Source organism: Lytechinus variegatus, chromosome 7 (assembly GCF_018143015.1).
Source record: "Lytechinus variegatus isolate NC3 chromosome 7, Lvar_3.0, whole genome shotgun sequence".
Taxonomy (NCBI): Eukaryota; Metazoa; Echinodermata; class Echinoidea; order Temnopleuroida; family Toxopneustidae; genus Lytechinus; species Lytechinus variegatus.
Window position 1 is genome coordinate 11688122 of NC_054746.1, and position 21274 is coordinate 11709395.

Consider the following 21274-nt stretch of genomic DNA (forward strand, 5'->3'; position numbering starts at 1 on the left):
TCCAATATAAATCATTATTTTTGAAATAAAAAAAGTGAAATAAAACCGACAATGTACTATGAGGAATGGATCAATCTTTTTTTTCTAGATACTAATTTGATATTATACATGGGCCTTGACCATACTAGCCGCTGATTTGAGGTAGGGGCTTTAACTTAATCCTCTGATTAAAAAAAAGGGCAAAAAGTTATGGACATGAAATATTTTTTTCTTGTCAAATTTGAGTCATTGACACCCCCCTCCCCATGATTTATGTTTTAGGAGTGAAAAAGTCTTGTAACTCTCTTGATTTCTTAAAAAATCAAGTCTTTCACCATCTTAGGAAACTGTTACATTGTTGTATTTTGTTTTTTTAAATGTTTAAAAAACAATGTTCTATTAATTGGACTCTGTTTTACCCCCCCCCCCTCCCTCCCTCCATCATTCGCTGTCTAATACTTTTTATACCAATCATTTTCAGGCCCCTTTAAAATATGGAGCATTGCTCTCGAAATGCATGTCATAATGAAAAATTCTTTTACAGGAGTATAGGTCTATGATTGGACATAATGAATACCATTATACTTATATTTCAATCTTTCAAGCACCTATTGTAGAACTTCTCCACTTCTGGTTCGGTTAGGTGTTTGTGTGACGTTTGCAAGTCGATAAAAGAAAAAAAAAAGATTTTCATTTCTATTATCTGAAGCCCTTTTTGAGTGGTAATTTTCATTTTTAAGTGATTTTGAGATAAGTAGATCATCTTGATATAAAGCTTTTTGTTATTAGTCTATATACATATGAACAGAATTGAATTATTTTCTTGTAAGCATCTGGACAAGCCTTTTTATCAGGCAGGGCCCTGGGAACAATTTTTTTATCAGGGGATGCTGGTTTGAATTTGACCAAAAAAAAGGTTTTCACTACAAAATGAGGTCTTTTTGGTCACCAAAAATATTGAAAAGCAAACCCCCCCCAAAAAAAAGGCTTTCAAGGGTTTCACTACAAAATGAAGGGGATTTTGGTGCATTAACAATTTGACAAGCCCCCCCCCAAAAAAAAAAATAATAATAATATAAATAAATCAATTAATTAATTGAAAAAAAATAAATGAATAAGAAGGTTTCCACTACAAAATGAATGTCATTTTTGTTATGACAAATGTTGCAAGCAAAAAGAAAAGGGGGGTCACTAAAAATATGTCATTTTTTATTATACATATATTTATGCTATTTATCATACCATACCTACCAGTATTCCAGGGGGTACTGCCTATGGAGACTAACACAGGGTCATGTGATCAGGTCGCCATTGTCGATAAGTTTTTTTTTTGGGGGGGGGGTGTTTCTGGCATTACTAGGAGGATGCACCCTCACTCTTTTTTCTCTTGAATGGCAGATGTGACTAAACGCAAAAGAAAATATCAAAAAGATTACTGGCAATTATGAAAAAACAACTGCATACAAATAAAAAAAGCGACTAATTGTCCATTCTCATTTTTATTTTATTTATTTGTCATTTTATTTTAACAGGGTAGCCCTTTCAGTTACAAGAACTGCTCGACCAAGGGGCCCTGTATCAACATAAATTAAAAACATGACAAAACAATATCACATAAAAATCGTCAACAAAATGAACATATATGAGAAAGAAAAATGTAATACATAAAAGTAAAAAAAAAAATCTAAATCACTATAAATTTATAATAACAGAAAATAACAGAAAGTATTGATGAAAATCTTAAAAACATATTTGTGTGAGGGATATCGATTTACATTGTTTTTTAAAAGAATTAAGTGAATTTGCCAAACGGTGAGAAGGGGATAACGTATTCCATATTTTAGAGCCATGATAAAATGATTTTTTATAATATTTGGTTTGAGGTTTTTCAATAAAAAGGGGACAGTTAATTGAATATCTAGTTTCGAAATGTATTGTTCTATGGCGCACTATATCCTGAATATATTTGGGGGTTATATTGTGCATCACTTTATACATCCATATTTTAAATTAGTAATCAACTCTCTCTATCTGTAACGGATTGCCATCCTAAAGATGATAATGATGTAATTCGGGGAGTTAAATAATGTGCCTTAAGTATCAGACGTGCATAGCGGTTTTGAAGCTTTTGTAATTTATCCAGATGGCGCTTTGCTGAACAGCCCCTTAAAATTATACCATAATCAATATGTGATAATATCAAACTATCATATAGCAATTTTAGAATTCTTTTTGGTAAATAAAATCTAATGCGTTTTATACATGATATGGTTCTCGATAGTTTAGAGACAATTTTCGATATATGTGAATCCCACTTTAGACAATTATCAAATACAACACCAAGATATTTAAATTCATTTACAACCTCAATAACACTTTCTCTATAGGTCAGAGAAACAGTTTTATTTCTTATGCGATTTCTAGTTCCAAATAGCATAAGCTTGCACTTTTTGATATTCAATGTTAAATCATCCTTTTCAATGTGATCAACTATTTTTTTGAACTCATGTTTAAGTGTTTTTTCAACAGTTGCAATTTCCTTGCCTTGGCAAAATATTGCTGCATCATCAGCGTACAAAAATTTTTTAGTTTTTTCACAGTAGGGCAAATTACAAAGGTCATTGATAAAAATTGTAAACAAAAGGGGCCCTAATATTGATCCCTAAGGTATTCCAGAATTAATAGATCGAAACCCAGACTGAGCACCATTAACTACAACACACTGTACTCGATCCCTTTGATAGCTTTCAAACCATTCCAATTCTCTGTCCTTTATATCATATTTTCTTAATTTATACAGCAAAATTTTATGATTTACTGAGTCTAATGCGCGTTTTATGTCCAGGAATAAAACACCAGAGATAAGTCCTTTATCGATTCCCCTCAGTTCCTGTCGAGTGGAGCGGGCGCAAGCCCGATTTCCTGTCACTTAGAAGGCCATTATCATTGAGATAATCATACAATTGCGAGAGTACTGCTTTTTCTAAGATTTTTACAATATGTGAAAGAACCGAATTCGGCCGATAATTAGAAGGGATTTTCATGTCACTGTCATTAAAAATGGGCGTTACTCGTGCACTCTTCCACTCAGCAGGAATAATACCACTTGAGATAGAACAATTAAACAAATGGGTAAGAGGCTTTGCTATGAATGGTGAAGCAAGCTTCAAAAGACGTGAATGTAAATTATCAATGCCACTAGATTTAAAAACAGATAATTTTGAGAGTTCTTTGAAGACAAAATCCTCTGTTATTGGAACGTATGTAAAGGTTTTTTCAGTCAATTCATGTAATTCCTCCGAGTTGGGTTCAACGTTTAATTGACCCGGAGTTTGAGTGAAATAATCTTTGAATATAGATGCAACACGCTCAGATTCATCAATCACCTGTCCATCTTGGATCAACTCGATAACGCCTCCCGAACTTTTCTTAAACGAAACTTTCTTCAATGTTTCCACGTTTTGCGAGGGTCACCAACGTTATCATTAAATTCAGAAAAATAGTAATCTCTTTTTAACTTTTTATTTAAATTATTTACAGAGTTTCTTTTCTTTTTGTATGTATTCCAATCACAATCCTTACCGGATTTATCAAATTTTGCCTTAACGAAATCTTGTTCCCTTGCTAATTTCAAATAATCGTCAGATATCCAAGGAGACCCGTTGATTTTGCTACGAACACTTACAAAGGGTGCATGCGTATCGCATATCTCATTAAAACACGTTTTGAAATATTGCCATAAATATTCAACATCCGAAATGCTATAAAAAAAGGACCAATTTAGTTTTTCCCCATCACTCAAAAACCTGGTTCTGTCGAAATTGCGGAAAGATTTAAACTTACTGACCGCTGGCTTATTCCTATGACAATCTTTCTTCAAATTGACATATACCAAGGAGTGATCACTAATCCCCAGAGGGTTTACGTCTGAATTGAAATTACTTTCAATGGACGGTACGAAAATAAGATCAATACAGGATCGAGTGGTGGGTGTTACTCTCGTTGGTTCATTAATGAGCTGATGGAAGTTGAAATAATCACACATATTCTGAATCTTTGTAGAAAAGACATTTTTTTACCAGCATATTACAATTTAAGTCACCTAGAACAATTAACTAAACCAATGCTGTTTTTTTGTTTTTTGTCATGTCAATCTCATGGCATTCTTTTTTGATAAAGTTACAATAAAGTGAACGATTGTCCACCATATTTCTTGTAAAGAAGCGCTTAGAGACTTTATTTATAACTATTTATCCTTATCACGATTTTCTAAAATGTATTATTTCATGAAGAATTAAAAAAAAAAGAAATCTTGCTATTTCATTTTTATGTTATCACCATATAATCCTCTCATATTGATGCAGAAGAATAGGCCTGTAACTGGGCATGATGAATACCATTATACATAACCTTTGAAGATTCAATTGATAGTTAAATCTTTCAAAAAAATTTTTAGAACATATTTACTTCTGGGTGGGTAAGAAATTGCAAAGAAAATTTGATTTTCATTTCTACTATCTGAAGCCCCTTTTGTTAGGGATGATAATTTTTATTTTCAAGTGTATTTGAAATAAGTAGATCATCTTGATATTGTGTTTTGTGATTATTATCCTAAAAAAAGAATTGAATTGAAACTGTCTCTGGATAGGCCCTTGTGTTCTGGTCACCATAGCACCACATAATCCTCTCACATTGAATGAATGCCACTCATTTCCAAGCTCCTTTGAAATATGAAGTATTGCTCTTGAAATACTCATATCATAATGAAAAACTCTTCTGCAGATGTAAAGACCTATACTTTGATTGATAAATGACTGGAGTGTCAATTGATCTGAGTAATTCCTTCTTTAAAATAAAGCAGAGTTCAGAATATAGATTTTAAAGTTTTTCAATCTTTCATGATAATAACACAAATTTTGTGTAGAGCCCCGCCCCGCTCTGCACTGTAATGGACTCCCTTCGATTGAACGATTTTTCCATCTCCATTTTTCAAGCAGACCAGTTCTTATTTTTCTAGATCAATTTTGAAAGTGCATTATAACAGTCATAAAGCGTGTTTCCTCTATTATTTCCCCATTTTCTGTGTTGTTAATGAGAGATAGATAAAAAAAAATTCTACTGCAGTTTTCATGTTGCAACTTTCAATTTTATTTGTGGTGCCAAATTCTTGTATCTCTTTATAATTTTGGATTGTCAGCACATCTTGTATAATGGTAGACTGTCATTGAAATGAAATGTAATCATGGTTTGTTTTGTTATCTTATTTCTGACAAGACATGAACACACCATTATGCCTATCTGCTTTTGATTTCCTGATCGACTACATTATTTCGTAGTAATTAGGTGAAACAAATAAATGTAATAATATTTACAAATACTTACCCAGACAACGTATTAGAAAAGATGTTTTTACCACAATTTCAAAAGATGCAGAATTATTATTATGCCATTGAGATATACATCCATCCGGATTCTGTAAATTCTACATCTTCTTTTGCTGTATTGAAATTTAATTTTGGTTTTGATATATATATGAGAAAAGTAAAACCACATTTGAACTGACTTCAGAAGTCAAAATAGGAAAATGTTTGTTTTCTAAACATCCTTTCCGATACATTGCCCGTCTACATCAAACACTCCAAGTATTCGATGATTTCTCGGATGGTCATTCGGTTGAGGGGAGATTTCTGCGTACAGACGGTGCCGATGAAATTGAGCTCGTCGTCGTAGGCAGCTGCGACCCCCATCAACTTCAGGACACGTCCAAGTTGGAAGACATCGCTCATGATGGTGGTGCCCTGATCGTCGAGGGCGCACTCTGGAGCGATGTGCGTGTAGATCTCCTGTTAGTTGAAAAACAAAGAAACAATCCAGACTTTAAAACTTGCAACACTGTATTACTAAGTGACAGAATAAGATTAAGATTGTTATGTTGATAATTAAATACGCCATTCTTGGATAACACTGTCTATCAGCTGAAGTCTTTATGCATGGGCTCCCAAAGCACTTTGGATATTATTATCCTAGCTTTTGCTCTAGCAACTAATACTATACTGAATATTATAGTACTTTTTGCATAGAAACAAGAAAGACTCATCTTCAGGCAGTCTGATCAATATGATCACCTGTTTGAATGTGGAGCTTCAAATTACTAACATTATAAGATACCTTTTTTCAGCTGATCCACATACCTCAAGGCTCACCTCCTACCAAAAGTTGTTCATGACAATATTGCCTTGATCCATTGAAATTATTAGTCATATTAAGTTTAAACACTAGCAGCTGTCACTTGAATCTGACACTCAGAGTGAAGACCATACTTACTTTTCTCCTATACTTCTCTTTTTCCTGCTGAGAAAGATAGCAGAAGAAAGGAGATGCCTGTGGGAAGACCAGCCCGAAGTCAACGATCACCGCCTCCCACCGACCCGTCTGGGTCTTCCTTAGGAGGCAGTTGTCCTCCTTGAGGTCGTTCATGAGGTATCCCATCCCATGCATCTGACCAAGGGAGATGGTGATGTCGAGAGCTAGCTGATACCTGAAACAAAGCAGAAGAGGATACTAGAAGTCATTTGTTTGAATTTGGAAGAATCTTATAACCAATAAATGTAGGCCTACATGATCACTCTAGAAAAATTAAGTTTCATTGATGCATTCCAGCTTTTCAACCACCAATTTTAAAGGATCTTGAAGCTGTCTTTCAAGCTATAGATTGTAATTTTTCTAGAGTATTCATGGTCCTTTTAGCATTTGTAATTTGTTGTTGAAGTGAAAAAGAGGTACTTACCATTCTTTGGTACTCAACACGAGCTCTCGCATACCTCGCGCCAAAGTCCAAGACTCTCCGGTGGCCGGGTCACCGACGAACTCCATAGCCAGGCCGACGTAGCCCAGGCTTGTCTCGAGGCAGCCCAGGTAGCTTGGGAAGCAGTTGTTACGACCTATGATGTCAAGGAGGCCGGCTTCCTCAGCAATGTGGCCCATCTGTCAAAGAGTCAAGGAGTTCAGATCAAGGTTTAGTTTTTTACACACTATATTGTCTGTCTCTGTTCTTCCCAGTGTAATAATTGATCTGTAAGATGCTTTCAGTATGTCTTTTGTTGAACTTCTTTGGTTGCGGTAGAACTCTCTAAAATTAGATTACTCTATTACGAATGAACTCTATTCTTGTTAATATTAACATTTACCATAATTAGAATTGATTATGAATTTGGGGAGTGATGAAAAATGACCAACACACCAACCTTCTCGTTCATCTCCTGGATGTCATCAGGGAGTTTGAAGATCTTGACAGCTATGGGCTCGTTGGTAACCTTGTGCCTGAAGAGTTGGACAGTAGCGCTGACCCCGCTGCCCAGGATGACATCCCCACCTCCTGGATGGAAGGATTTGAGGTCGTCCATGCTCCACACCAAGGAGGAGGCGACTGGGGCAGCTGCTGTGCTCGGACTCGCAGTGGCTGCAACCCCGCCCACTGATGGTGATCTAGGAAGATAAATATACAGGAACATTTGAGTGTGGTTCAGGATTTTATTTCCCAAAGTGTGAAATCTCATTTTAACCTCATGTATGGACGTTATTCCTTGGTGGGGTAACATCAAATGTTGATAGCTTTCTTGACTTGATTCATTTAGGTTCCTGAAAGTAAGCAGAAAAGAAGAGAGGAAAAAACCTACCAGACATACCAAAAATGTCAAACCCTCTCTTAGTTGTATATTATTACCTTTAGGTTTTTTTAATCAGGGTTTTAATCAACTGTTAGAGTAATGTTTCAACACTCTTACCGTGGGCTTGGGAGTGGTGAAGAAAAGATGGTCACCAAGGCCGGAGCAGAAGGGATGGCAAGAGGAGGAAAGTCGTTGACTTCTGACACCGAATCACTAACCTCTGGGCTAGATCTTGGTTGTCTGCAAAAGAAGGAGATGATAATTTGAGGGGAAAATAAAAAAATTAAAAACACATCTTCGTAAGGTGCCATTGATAATTTTTTTCCAACAAATCTATATCTTTTTTTATCTTTGAATTGTCATGTTCATTATCATGTATAAGAAAGCTACAAGTTTCAAATTACAAATAATTTCTACTGAATTCTTTCAGGTCTCATACCGACTCCCAACTCATTCTTACCCAGAGGGTGCTGTGTCTAGTGTAGTGGTGGGATACGGTGCTGGTGTTAAGGGAAGGTAGGGTGTAAATGGAAGGTCTGGTGAAGGGGGAGGGCTGGATGCTACTCGAGTGTCAGATGGCTCTAAGGGAGGCGTTTGTTGATTACCCTCGGGGCAACTGAAATTTCAGAAATATTTACTGATTATGTTGATATCTTTTAAAAAGTTCTGTATTGAGTAAACTACATATTGGCATAGTGTTTTTTTATTAGATTTTGCTCTTCCATAATTATCTTATCTTTATTTCATTCTATTAATTTATGTAAGTTCATGTTACTTATAAATCTCTTTGCTTACACATCTTTAGAATAAATGAACTGTACCAGAAATCAACATGTTTCTCAGGTTAAGAAATAAATAACTATTAGAGGAAAGAGTATTGGATATCTTGATTAAGCCAAACTCTTACCGAGTGACACGAGCAGTCTGGCTGACAACAGGAGAGGCTAGAGCTGGTTGCCAAGTCAAGTCCTGAATAGATGCATATACATGTATGTATGAAATTAGTCCTCTTACAACTTTAACATTCTTCGAATTAAGATTGATTTTGGGTTTCCATGAAATTTTGATTGAAACCAATATGAGATTAATAAGAAGGGATGTTTTTTTGGCTCATCTTGACCTAAGGCCTTACAGGCTTCCATTTTGATTAATCAAATTGCTGTGCAAGTATCCAATGCAGTTACTGCGGTTAGATCAGTACAAACACTTATTTACCTGGAGTTGTTCGACAGCAGAATCTCGCTGTCGTCTGGCCTCGGCCAGCTCCATTTCCAGGACTTGGATCTTCATGGCGGCATCGATGTTCTTCTGCTCGATGGCCCGAGCCCTCTTGTCAGCAGCCAGCCGTCTCTCCTCGGCTTCATGGACTTCATTGCTGATGTCATCCACAAGCTGAGAGAGATCACCACCAGCTCCAACTCCGACTCCAAGCTCTGATGCCAGGCACTGTCACAATCATGATAGATAGAATTCAATATGAAATTACATCACCAGTGACAATAACTTTCTAAAAAAAATTATGGATAATTGTTGAAAATTATTTTTTTTTATTAACCACCATATTGAAAACATTTATTCTTCTACACTGTATTTCCATACTCATTCATTTAATGCATAATCAATACAGATGTTGGAATTATTCAACATTATATTAATTGGCTTTTTATTTTGTTTATATAACATTCCATTTTTTTTCAGATATAGCTTCAAAGTTTTAACACTGATGATACCCAACCATTAAGCTTTGGTGAGACGGGTTGCTCTGCATGTTTATTCAGTATGCCTGTTGTATAACTTCACTAGCAGTATTTCCCTGGATCTCCTAAGACTTTTGGGGGTGAAAACATATTACACATGACATGAATAATGGTTTGTGTTATTGATTGAAATAAACCTTATGTCACAGTCTCTGATAAAGAAATATGATGTCATGATAAATATCTTCCTCTATAAAGAATCAGTTTTACACTCTATCTCTAAGGCAAGTATCAATATGAATTTACTCAGTTAAAACGCTGTTTAAAATTTTAAGCATGATGTTTAAGCCTAACACAATATAAAGTTTTAAAAAAATCAATCACTTTTTAAAAATCTTTTTTAAAGGTTTAAACAAATTATTTCAGAGATGAAACAACAAGTTCAATCAAAAGTTGTGAGATTGACAAGCTTGAACAACGTGCTTAACATCTTAAATTGCGTTTTTAGAGTGTATCTCACATGTTTGACTTGGAACTGGTGAATAGAAGTCTCTTGAATTCAATTCAATGGAATTCATTGATGTGGGAGGTTTTTAAGTGTTTGATTTTTGTCCAGGTACTTAGTAGAATCATATTAATTTCATACGATATTCAACTCATTTCCATAATATGTCATATAGAAAATTGTAAAATTTGTATAATTTATTTCAGATATCCATAATAAATTCTAATCTTAAAGACTTACAAGAAGCTGTTCCTCAAGTTGCTTTTTCTGTGAGGAGTTCTTGAGGCATTCGAGAAGGAGTTTCCCTGTGAGCTGATTGGCTGGTGGGGTAGGGTGGGTGGAGAAAGATGGATCCTCGTAAGACCAACACAGCTTCTGTTTGTGTGATCATGGAAAGATGAAAAAAAATATATTAAACATGGACAACAGTTATCTTGATAATAAATGAAACCTACAAGTTGGGGAGCAGGGTTGTAAAAAAAAGTCAGAAAAGATGTGAAGAGCAAAATCATGGGAAAGAGAGGGAGAGAGATGCAGGCAAAGAGACAGATAGAAAAGAGGGAAGGGGGGCAGAGAGATGGAGCCATACATAAGAGTTGATTAAAGACATGCAAGGACAGATTACAGGTATGTATGATGCATCTCATGACAAATAGTGTCAATATTGACGATTTATATATCACTTTTTGTGAGGAAGTATGATGATGTAGTAGTAGTAGTAGTAGGGAAAATGGTTGAAATGGGGGAGGAAAGATCAAAGGAATCTTCATCAGCATTGTTTTATATTTGAAGTTTGTTTTGTAAACGCATATTAGCATTTTTGACATTTTATTTTTATTTATTTGTTTTTTTTTTATTTATCTATTTTTATTATTTTTTTATATAATTTGTTCATTTATTCTATATTTTATTTTTATTATTTTTTTTGGAGGGGGGTCTCGTTCCTTTCCATCAGATATCATTATAGGGTGAAAAGGCCTAATATATACCCAGTTTTTGTGTGTCCGGACGATCAATTTTAGAAAGTAATTTGGAAAAATTTACAAGCGAAGTTTTATCAATTTTTAGTACAAAATGTTGGGAAATATAAAGAACAAAATAGAAGATGATTACAAGTAATGAATTCATATTTTTATTGTAATCCACAGACAAATAAGAAGGCTTCAAAAAGATAAAGTGTCCGGACACCCGACCCCAATCCTATATATATATTGTGAGTGTGTGTGTTTATTACATGGGGTCCGTTGCAGAAAGAGTTGCGTTTAAACGCAAATTAAAAAAATCAATCGCAAGTCATAAAATGCGCGCTGTTGATTGGTTGAAAATCAAGTTGCGCATGATTTTTAGAGTTGCGTTTGATTGCAACTCTTTCTGCAACGGGCCCCTAAGCTTACATCCATAGAGGTAACCATTGGTGGTTTGATGGCAACAGAAGCTTGCCCGACGCAGCAGGGCAGCGGCCTACCAAGGACCCAGGGGTATGGAGATCGAATGCGTCCAACGCAATACATCGCCAAACGTTATTTCCAAGTGATAGAAAATAGAAACTTATCGATCTACGTAACGGAAAGTAAGAAAAAGTGTAGGGAAGAAGGGATAAAGGAAAATATAATGGAAACACACATAATTGCAGAGAAAGTCCTTATTTTCATGCCGAAAACCAAATCCCTGTAAATTTCCCACCACACCCTTTTAGTTTTGCCAAAAGGAAAATGGAAACACGCAGAATTGCTATAATATTCATAGACTGATCTCTTTGAAATTATAGGCCTACTTGGGATACGAAGGGCTTTCAACAATTCCAATTTTCAATGAATATATTTTGCAGAATTTATGAGCTGAACACTGCACTGTGTCCAAATATTCACCCCCCCCCCCCCTCCAGTCCGCTCGTAATCAGTCACCGAGTCTTGGATTGGGACATTTTTTCTCTTCGGTGAAAAATAACCTTGTCTTTTTATCTTGATATCTGAAACATTATTGTTAGAAATTACTTCAAACTCGTTCAGTCTTTTCATTGTTATCTAGTGGTGATATACTTACCTGGCAATTAGGATGCAAGACTTGGGAGAGGTTTAAAAATAATTCGAAATTGTCAAAAAATATTGACAGTAGGTTCTCAAAAAGCAAATTGCAAGAGAATGTGGTTTGTTGACGTTGCTGTATCCAGGGCCAACAAAGACGAATTGCGCGTTAAATTTATGCAAGCGCATTCACAACGTAATGCGCCGCAGAATAACCCACACCACTTTTGCCCATTGCGGTTTTCCGGTTTTCTTTATTACGCAATGACCACGCCCTGATTGCGCTTTGAACACACCATTTACGTAATAATTAACACATTAATGACATCACAGACGTTTCAACCTAAGTTCCATCCATAATGATGCTTGTAATTATATCACTTTATTCAATCAAAAAAAAACTTTGTTTCTTTTTATACGCCCATCATAATTTGGTGTTTAAAATAGTATGGATCCCAGGGATTCTATTGATTTTGAGGTCCAAATGTAAAATCGCCACCTTCCATAAAAGGGCTGGGAAAGTCAATTTCGAAAGTTATGGCACTTTTAAATTCGCTTACTAAACAGTTACATCATTCTGGTCGGTATGTAAAAGAGAGAAGTAATGACACCCCCTTCTCACTGTGTTCGTTTGTATTTTATCATATGAAATATGAAATATATTTCTGCCCATTACAATGTGAATTTATTGTGCAACCGATTTTGATTCCTCCAGGTCGAATTGTGATATCTTATTGTGATTTATAATGAAGAGTCTCGTTATTGTTAAATCTGCAAACAAAATGAAATGATGTGATAATTCAAACAGTAGGTCCTACTACACATAAATAGTGATTTCATCGACTTTCCTTATTTTGCATTTGTAATGTCTGTAATGTTTTCAAGCACACTTCATATGCGGATCCAGGGGGGCCCGAGGTGCCTGCCCCCCCCCCCTATTGGCGGAGCAAAAAATGGGGAAAGAAAAAAAAGAGAAAAAGAAGGGTAAAGAAAGGAGGAAAAGAAGAGGTAAAATAAGAGGAGGGAGACGAGTGAATAAAATAAGTCCAGGGGAAGACTTGGAAAATGATTAATATAATTTCATGTCACTTTATTAAATTTTCGTTTGCGCTTCGCGCTTGCCTAGCCTTTTCGATGAGATACATATATTGCTCAATAGGCTCATGTGTAGCTTAAAATATCAAGTTTTGAAGTCAATATACAAAACATATTTCAGCTCGGACTTTTATTAGTTTGTTTGATTTACAAAATAATTGATTTTTTAAAGTGCTCTGTAAAATGTCCGTTTTAAGGTGTGAATATCATTTGCAGCTTTTCGCGCTGTGCGCTCGCATTATTTGATTTGCCAAGTAGGCATACATAATGTCTTTGTTTATTCCATAAGATTCTTTATATATTAATTCTATAACAAACTACTTAAAATCCCACTTTTATGACAGTTTATCAAAGAGTTTCGTCTCGCGATTTGCGCTCGCATTAGTAGTTAAAATTTATCAACTCATAAATCCTTATTTTGATTACAAAATTGCTTAAAATATCAAATTTTCAGGCCCCAAATGTCAGCAAATTTCACTCACTCGTTAGGTCTATTATATCAATAAATATAAAGAAAAAATCTTCATGAATTCCTAATAACCAAATTGTCCCTTTTTCAGAAAGGAATATCGACAACATGGGTGTCGATCGGTATTCTTGGTTGGGGGGAGGATTGACAGAAATGTTCTTGTGGATGGGGATCTATAACATTACCCTCACTAAAATCACAAGTTAGGGCATGGTTGATATGCATGGTGTTCTTGGAAATTCCTTTATTGTTGCAGTGTACTGTACTTATATATATTTTTTGAAAATTAAATTTGTGTTACAAGTAAGCATATTCTAAACTCATACGAAAGAAAAAAATGATAAAAACTGTCTGGACCATGTACTTAGTGATCTGTTTATTGAGCATGATGCATGCTCCAGATTGCTAAGCTTCATCGGCATTCCTCCGTCTACAGGGCATTCCTTGTCGCAGAAGATACCTCATTGAAGAAAATATCCTGACAAGAGAGTGGCGAGCAGTATCTTGCAGTTCTTTGATCTGATTGTTGAGTTGACTGTTAATTGATGGATTTTCTGGGAGCCGCCGAAAACTTGTGGGTTTCTTACATCTGGTGCTCATCGAAACGTTCAGTAGCCTTTTTCCAATTGTTGAATCCATCAGAAATGAAGGCTGGATCTCGTTTCTTTGATAATGTCAAGATTCCCATAGCTTCAGCCCGCTTGCACTCGAAACAAGTCACTCCTTGGATCTCCGGTAGGTAATGGAGCCATGGATATCTGGTCAACCACTTCTTTTGAAAGTGTATCTTTTGTGATTTTGTCTCTTTTGGGGCAATGATCGAACAATCTTGAGGGTGATTTGGTTCATCACCATGGAAGATTTCTTCACCTTTCCTTTCCACTGTGGTGCTAGTTGATGCCGATTCTAATTCACTTATACTAGCTGTTTCTCTTTCTTGCAGCGGATTTTCAGACTCCTTTCTTATTTCATTTCCTGCTTTCTTGCTTGGGATTGCTTGAAAGAAGTTTGTTATTTTGGAATACTTTTTGCGCTTTGCATCCAATTTTAGCCTCAGATATGTCCGCGATATAACCAGGATAATTTGCTTATAGAGCTTTTACATGTTTTATGACCAGTGCGTTTTGTTAGATATGCGCAAAGAGAAATTCTTGGTAGCTTGTTAATTTCGCGGATTGGAATTTGGTTACAATAACTTTTTATGACAGCGATGCATGGCGATTTAACAAAAATGAAGTGATATTCAAAAGGGTTGTAGCTAAATGGGACAAATATTATGCACTTGGATGTGGGGAGGGGTAAATCTGAGAAAAGTTATTTGTACTTTTTCAAGATCTACCCCTCTGGGATTTACGTCCATGGGGTTTTCCCCGTTTATCTTGTCACCCTTTTACTCCCGTTTATTTTTTTAACCTTTTGAATTATTGATTAATTAAAATTAATTTATTCACCACTGGTGGGATGGAACACCCTATCAACAAAAGTTGTTTATGTCGGAATCCTTTTCTGTCATGTGTTCAAAAATACCATATACATAAACATTTCATTCTTTTTCATCTTGAACCTCCACCCATCTGTTTGAAAGTCCTGGAAAAGAATGTTTTTATTTAATAACAATATACATGAATTGCGAGGGAAACAAACTGATTGATGGCATTATAATCATCACTATAATCGTCATGATCAAACTTTTCATTTTTTCATCATCATTATTATAATTTTTCTTCCCTAAATTATGGAGGGGGGTGATAATACAGGCCATCCCCCCACTTGAATTTTTTTTTTTTTTTTGGGGGGGGGTTATCCCCATTCCCCCATGGTCGACACCCATGATCGACAAGTTTCATATCGCTTAGGAAGAGGAATGGGAAGATAGTTATCATTTTCATATGTGCTTTCCACATACACTTCACAAACATAGTGCTTTAAATAGTGCTTAAATTCATTCTTTTCATACCAGAATATCAAATATTTTCCGCTCGCGTTCGGGATCGCATTATTGATTTTCATGATGAAAAATGAAATTTATTCAGAACGCCCAGATTCTGTCTAACTCTAAAGCACGTGCACTCATGAGATATGCAGCTTGATCTTCATTCAAAACATGCTAAAATTATCAAATTTGCGTTCGCATTAACAATTTAGGAAGATACCAAATTGCCCATCCTTTTTCACGATTTACAAAACATGAATAGGGTGTCCCATTTTTAGGTCTGAAATCTCAAAATTTTTCTGCTCGCGCTTCGCGCTTGCATCAATTTTAGTTTTATACATATACCGTTTATTTTAAAAGTGCTCAGAAACATTTTATTTTAAAAGTGCTCAAAAACATGAATAGAGTGTCCCATTTTAGGTCTGAATCTCAAAATTTTTCTGCTCGCGCTTCGCGCTTGCATCAATTTTAGTTTTATACATATACCGTTTATTTTAAAAGTGCTCAGAAAGCCAAATTTTTAGGTCGGAATGTCAAAAAATGTTCAGCTCGCGCTTCGCGCTCGCATTATCTAAAAGTTGATATATCATGTGTATCGTCTTAATGGCTAACTGGAAATCGTCCTTGATATGTCCCTTTTCGATCAGGCCAGAACCAATTAAAAATTTTAGCTCGCGCTTTGCGCTCGCAGTAATTATTATCTAGTTATATACGCATCTTGTTCAGGTTCACAACATTGCCCAGAATATTCAATTTTCAGGACAAAATGCATGAAATTCCAACAATTTTCAAATCGCGCTTCGCGCTTGCACGCGATAGCTCAGTCGGTAGAGTAGGGGTTTCGGATTCCGGTGAACCGGGTTCGATTCCCAAAGTGGTGCGCTAGTGCCCTTTAGTTAGGCATTTATCCTCATTACCAGGTCCCTCGGAAAGGACCTTAAGCCGTTGGTCCCCTGGTTGCTTTCTCACAGGCATTCGTGCTTTCTTAGCAGTCGGGTAAAAAACCTCGGTATAACATATTCAAATGGGGCTCATGAAATCATTACATTTTTTAATGTTGTTATATCATAATAAAGTTAGAAAATGACTGTTAGGACATCGGCGTTTTGGGGAGAAAAGGAAACGGATAAGTGTGATTTAGGCCTAACATTTTTCGAATGTAATGTCAAAATCTATCACAAACGTTGATTTTTGTAATTGAAATGTCAAAAATTTTGCTCGCTCGCTCACAACTTCTTATTAACCCTTTGAATAATCGAACAAAAATTAACTTTGAGCGGCCGATCGGGGAAAATATGGGTGAACAAAAAATTCGCCCCCCCCCCCCTTGGCGGGAGGTGGATCCACCCCTGCACTTTGCTAGTAATTACTTAATTGATCTAACGAATGCTGTTGACCGACAAGACCGAAAAATCGGTATATTTGGGGCAGGATGTGTTCCGCTGAGACGATCGTCACAAAATGTTGACAAAACAAAATCCCTTCCGAAACGGCGGATTTTTCGGTCTTAAACCCCGGCGGCGCGTTTCCGTTTTACACCCTGGCGAAGGCATTTTCCGGAAAAGTAGCCAAAAAGCGACTAGTGAAGAGTCTACACACGTCGCTGGTTGCATGCAGCGTGCGACACAGGCGAGTCCACCACCGCCATAGAGATGTATGTTGTTTGTTGAAAATTAATGGCGACCAGTCATATTTGACTATTATCGCCAACTCGTTAGGCCAACTATTATTTCTTTTCTTTTTTTCGACGTGTCTTTAAAAAAAATCGTTCCTCTCCTTCTTTTTTTTTCTTTTCTTTTTTTTTATTATTATTATTATCATAAAGACTATCGTATCTTACAGGTTACCGCATGATCCCGTCCTTTCTAACGACACCGTCCAGACATCGTCCTGTCTCTCCGGTGTAGACAGGGGGCTCCCTTTGGGATACTCTATAGTCTTGAAACTCGAAAAAGAAAATAGAAATAAAAATGATAGAGTCTTTTCCCGTGAAATGATCTCGCATATACCAATCAAATACATGTATGTCTTTTTTGTTTCGTATAAAAATGATAAAATTTGATATGGGGAGGTTAGGATTATTCGAAATTTATGGGGCATCCAAAATAAGGGCTTTAATAAATGGAATGGTGCATTGTTAAATCAAGGTTGTAAGTTAGATGAACATGGAATTAGTAAATAACCTACATATATATACACACATGCATATACATATTCTTTTTCCTTTCCTTCCATTTCTTCATTTTTATTATTTTCCTTTCATTTATTCTCCTCTTCCTTCCATTCTTCTTTTTTCTTTTCCCTTTTCCTCCTTCCTCTCCTTTCCCTTTCTTTTCCTTTTTTTGTTTTCTCTTTCTTTCCTTTGTCTTTTTTTTTCAAAATGGATAATAAGCTCTACTGAATACAAGGCATATAACCTAGAGAGAAAAGAGATATATCTTATTCTAAAACTAAAGTGAACAAGGACCATCATCTCATATGGTCATTATACTCATATAAATGATATATATACACACATGTGTATCTACATGAATAAATATACTAATCAAATATATATATTTCTCTCTTTCCGCCACGGAAAAAAAAAAAAGAAAAATCCTATCGAATTATTCTTTTTGGAAACGTTTCGTTCTTTGAACGAAACGGACCAGGCGGTAGCTGCATTTTGGACACCAGGGTCCCAAGAATTCAGGAGCCTGGGAATTCCCTCGGGATCGGCGATGTCTGCCTCGACAAGAAGCATCGACCTTCCAATTAAATACTTATGACATTTCACAATATAGTGTTCAATTGTTTCTTTCTCCGGACATGAATTGCACTGTCCCGTTGGATGTATTTTCATTCGCCAGAGATCTTCATTTAGTCCTATATGGCCTAATCGGAGTCGACGGAGTATATCTTTTCTCTTGCTCGGTCTAATGAGCAAGTCGGCGATTGTAAGACCGACTTTTGGATTACTTTATAGTGGGTGTTAGGGGAGTTTTGCCATCTAGACTGCCATTGATTAAAAGAAATTATCTTTAAAATGTTATTCACTTCGGACGTACATAAGTAATTTGTTATTTCTATGGGTTTATTGAGAGCTGCTTTGGCATGAAAATCAGCACGTTCATTACCCAGTATTCCACAGTGGGAGGGGATCCATTCAAACCTAACATCAATATTTTTCAATTTTAGATGGGACAAACTTAATAGTATTTCCGAAATGAAATTTTCCTCTTTGTTATTCTTTAATGCCAGTAAAGCACTTAAGGAGTCTGTGAAAATAACTGTACCTACATAGAGGTTATCTAGCTGGTGTAGCCAATTAAGGGCAAGCATGATACCTGCCAGTTCGGTTCTGTAAACAGAAGTACCATCTGACAATCTCTTTGATTGTTGATAAGAGAATGCTGGAACGCAAAATGCTGCAGAACTGCGCCCTTCCTTGGGTGTTTTGGATCCGTCCGTAAAAATGTGGAGCTGATTATTCCATTTCGTATTAATGAATTCTAAGCTTGTCTGTAATAAATGAAATGGATTATCTGACTTACTTACCTGGTTTGTCAGTTCCGTTGATATAACTGGTTCCGTTAGTAGCCAAGGGGGGAAATTTGTGGGTTTGAATTTTTCTATACATAAGTAATTATTCGAATTTGCTGTTCGATACCCGAAAGGTTTATTGCAATTCTTACCTTCCATATACTGATATTGCCAGCAAGGTTGTAAGCTTGAGAAAAGAGGATGCTTAGGTTGAAGTTCTATACTATGTTTGAATTTATGAGCTAGCTGTTGTCTTCTTAGATCTAGTGGAGTTTCTCCCATTTCTACTTGTAGAGATGCTAAAGAGGTAAGTGGAAGTGCACCTGCACATATCCTTAAAGATTGGTATTGTATTGAGTCTAAAGTTTTCTTAACACTTTCTGAAGCACTATCATATGCCTCACATCCGTAGTCCAGGAGGGATCGGATATAGGATCTATATATCATCATTAGAGACTTAGAAGAGCTTCCCCATGACGTACCAGTTAAACATCTGAGGATATTCATTTTTTTCTTACATCTGGTTGCAATGTTCTCTATATGTTCAGTCCAGGTAAGTTTCTTATCAAAAATCATTCCTAAAAAGCGATGCGAATCTTCACATTTTAGGGGTATGCTATTTATAGTAAGATTTATCTCAGATAATTTTCTACTCTTAGTAAAAAGTATGGGGACAGTCTTCTTTTGAGAAAGCTGGAGGCCCCATGAGGAGAACCAATCATATAGAACATTCAGATAATTTTGTATTTTCTTGGTAATGAAAGGGATGTTACTGCCAGAGATCCATATTGCACAGTCATCGGCATACAGTGAAATTTTAATCGAGGGATCTGTAGGGATATCATGTAACATAATGTTAAAAAGTGTGGGACTGAGAATACTACCTTGGGGGAGACCTCTATCCATCTTGAATTCTTTTGATAATTGCTTATCAACACGAACTTCATAAGTGCGGCCTTTCAAAAAGTTGCGGAGAAAACTAAGCAAGTTCCCTTGTATACCTATTTCATTCAATTTATGAACTAGACCTTCTATCCATATCGTGTCATATGCTTTATTTATGTCCAAAAAGATAGCTAATGTATGTTCCTTGTTATTTATACTCTTTTGAATGTCGTTCTCAAGGTTCACTATACTATCTATGACACTCCGGTTTCTTCTGAAACCGTTCATGAAGGATGGTAATATTTCATGTTTTTCGAGGAACCAATCGAGCCTTGACTTGATCATGGTTTCCATGATTTTTATCAAGCATGATGATAAGGCTATGGGCCGATATGATGAGGTATCACTTGAATTTCCGTTATGTTTTAAAATTGGGATCATTATTGAGTGCTTAAGCTGGGATGGGATTTGTTGTGTTTCCAAAATCGAATTGAAGAGCAAAAGTAAGTACTCTTTTGCTACGAGGGGAAGGTTTTGGTATACTATGTAAGGTATTTTGTCCTTACCCGGAGCAGAATTTCCTTTCTTTTCGATAGCTCTATTGAGTTCTGTAATACTTAATTCCTCATTCAGGACATGCGTGTTTATTTCCTCTGGTCTATTATTTTCCCTTTTTTATGTTGTTCGAAAATAAATTCTGCTTGTTTTCAGTGAAATCCGTTGCTTCTTTGGTAAAAATCGTTTGAAAGAATCTCCCAAACAAATCTGCCTTGTCTTGGTCAGATTGGACAATTGTGTCTTTGTCTTTCAATATTGGGATTCTCTTGGGATGGGATTGTATACCGTTAAGTCTTTTAATGCACTTCCAAATAGTGGATTCTGGGACAAATCGATTAAGGTTCTTACAAAAATTATGCCAGTACTGCTGTTCACTTCGACGGAGAATTTTCTGCGCTTCCGCCTTCTTTTTCAGAAAATTATTCAAATTTTCAATAGAAATTGTTCGGTTTAATTTCCTTTTGGCTTTATTTCTCTCCTTAATTTTATCCGAACACTCTTTATTCCACCAAGGGATCGGCATACGCTGTTGTTTTTTCTTTTGGGGGGAGATGTATATTATAGAGATGTATATTATATTATGACCACCGCATGCAATTTGCACAGTTACTGATCAGAGCACAGAGTTCCTCGGCACTTCATGTACAGAGAGAGCGGCAGTCAGGAGTGAATTTTTTTTCTAAAAATAAATTATTAACTAAATGAATAGAATGACAGACAAAATCAAAATAAACAGATACTTATAATGGAAAGACAAATTGAAGTTTGATGGATTGATACACTTAGAAGCTGCCGAAAGATAGATATAGAAGACTGATAAATAGATAGAGACAAGAAAGACAGATAGATAAATAGATAGATAGAAATAGACAGAGAGAGAGAGAGGTGGATAGATAGATAGATAGAAAGAGGGAGAGATGGATGGATAGATAGATAGATA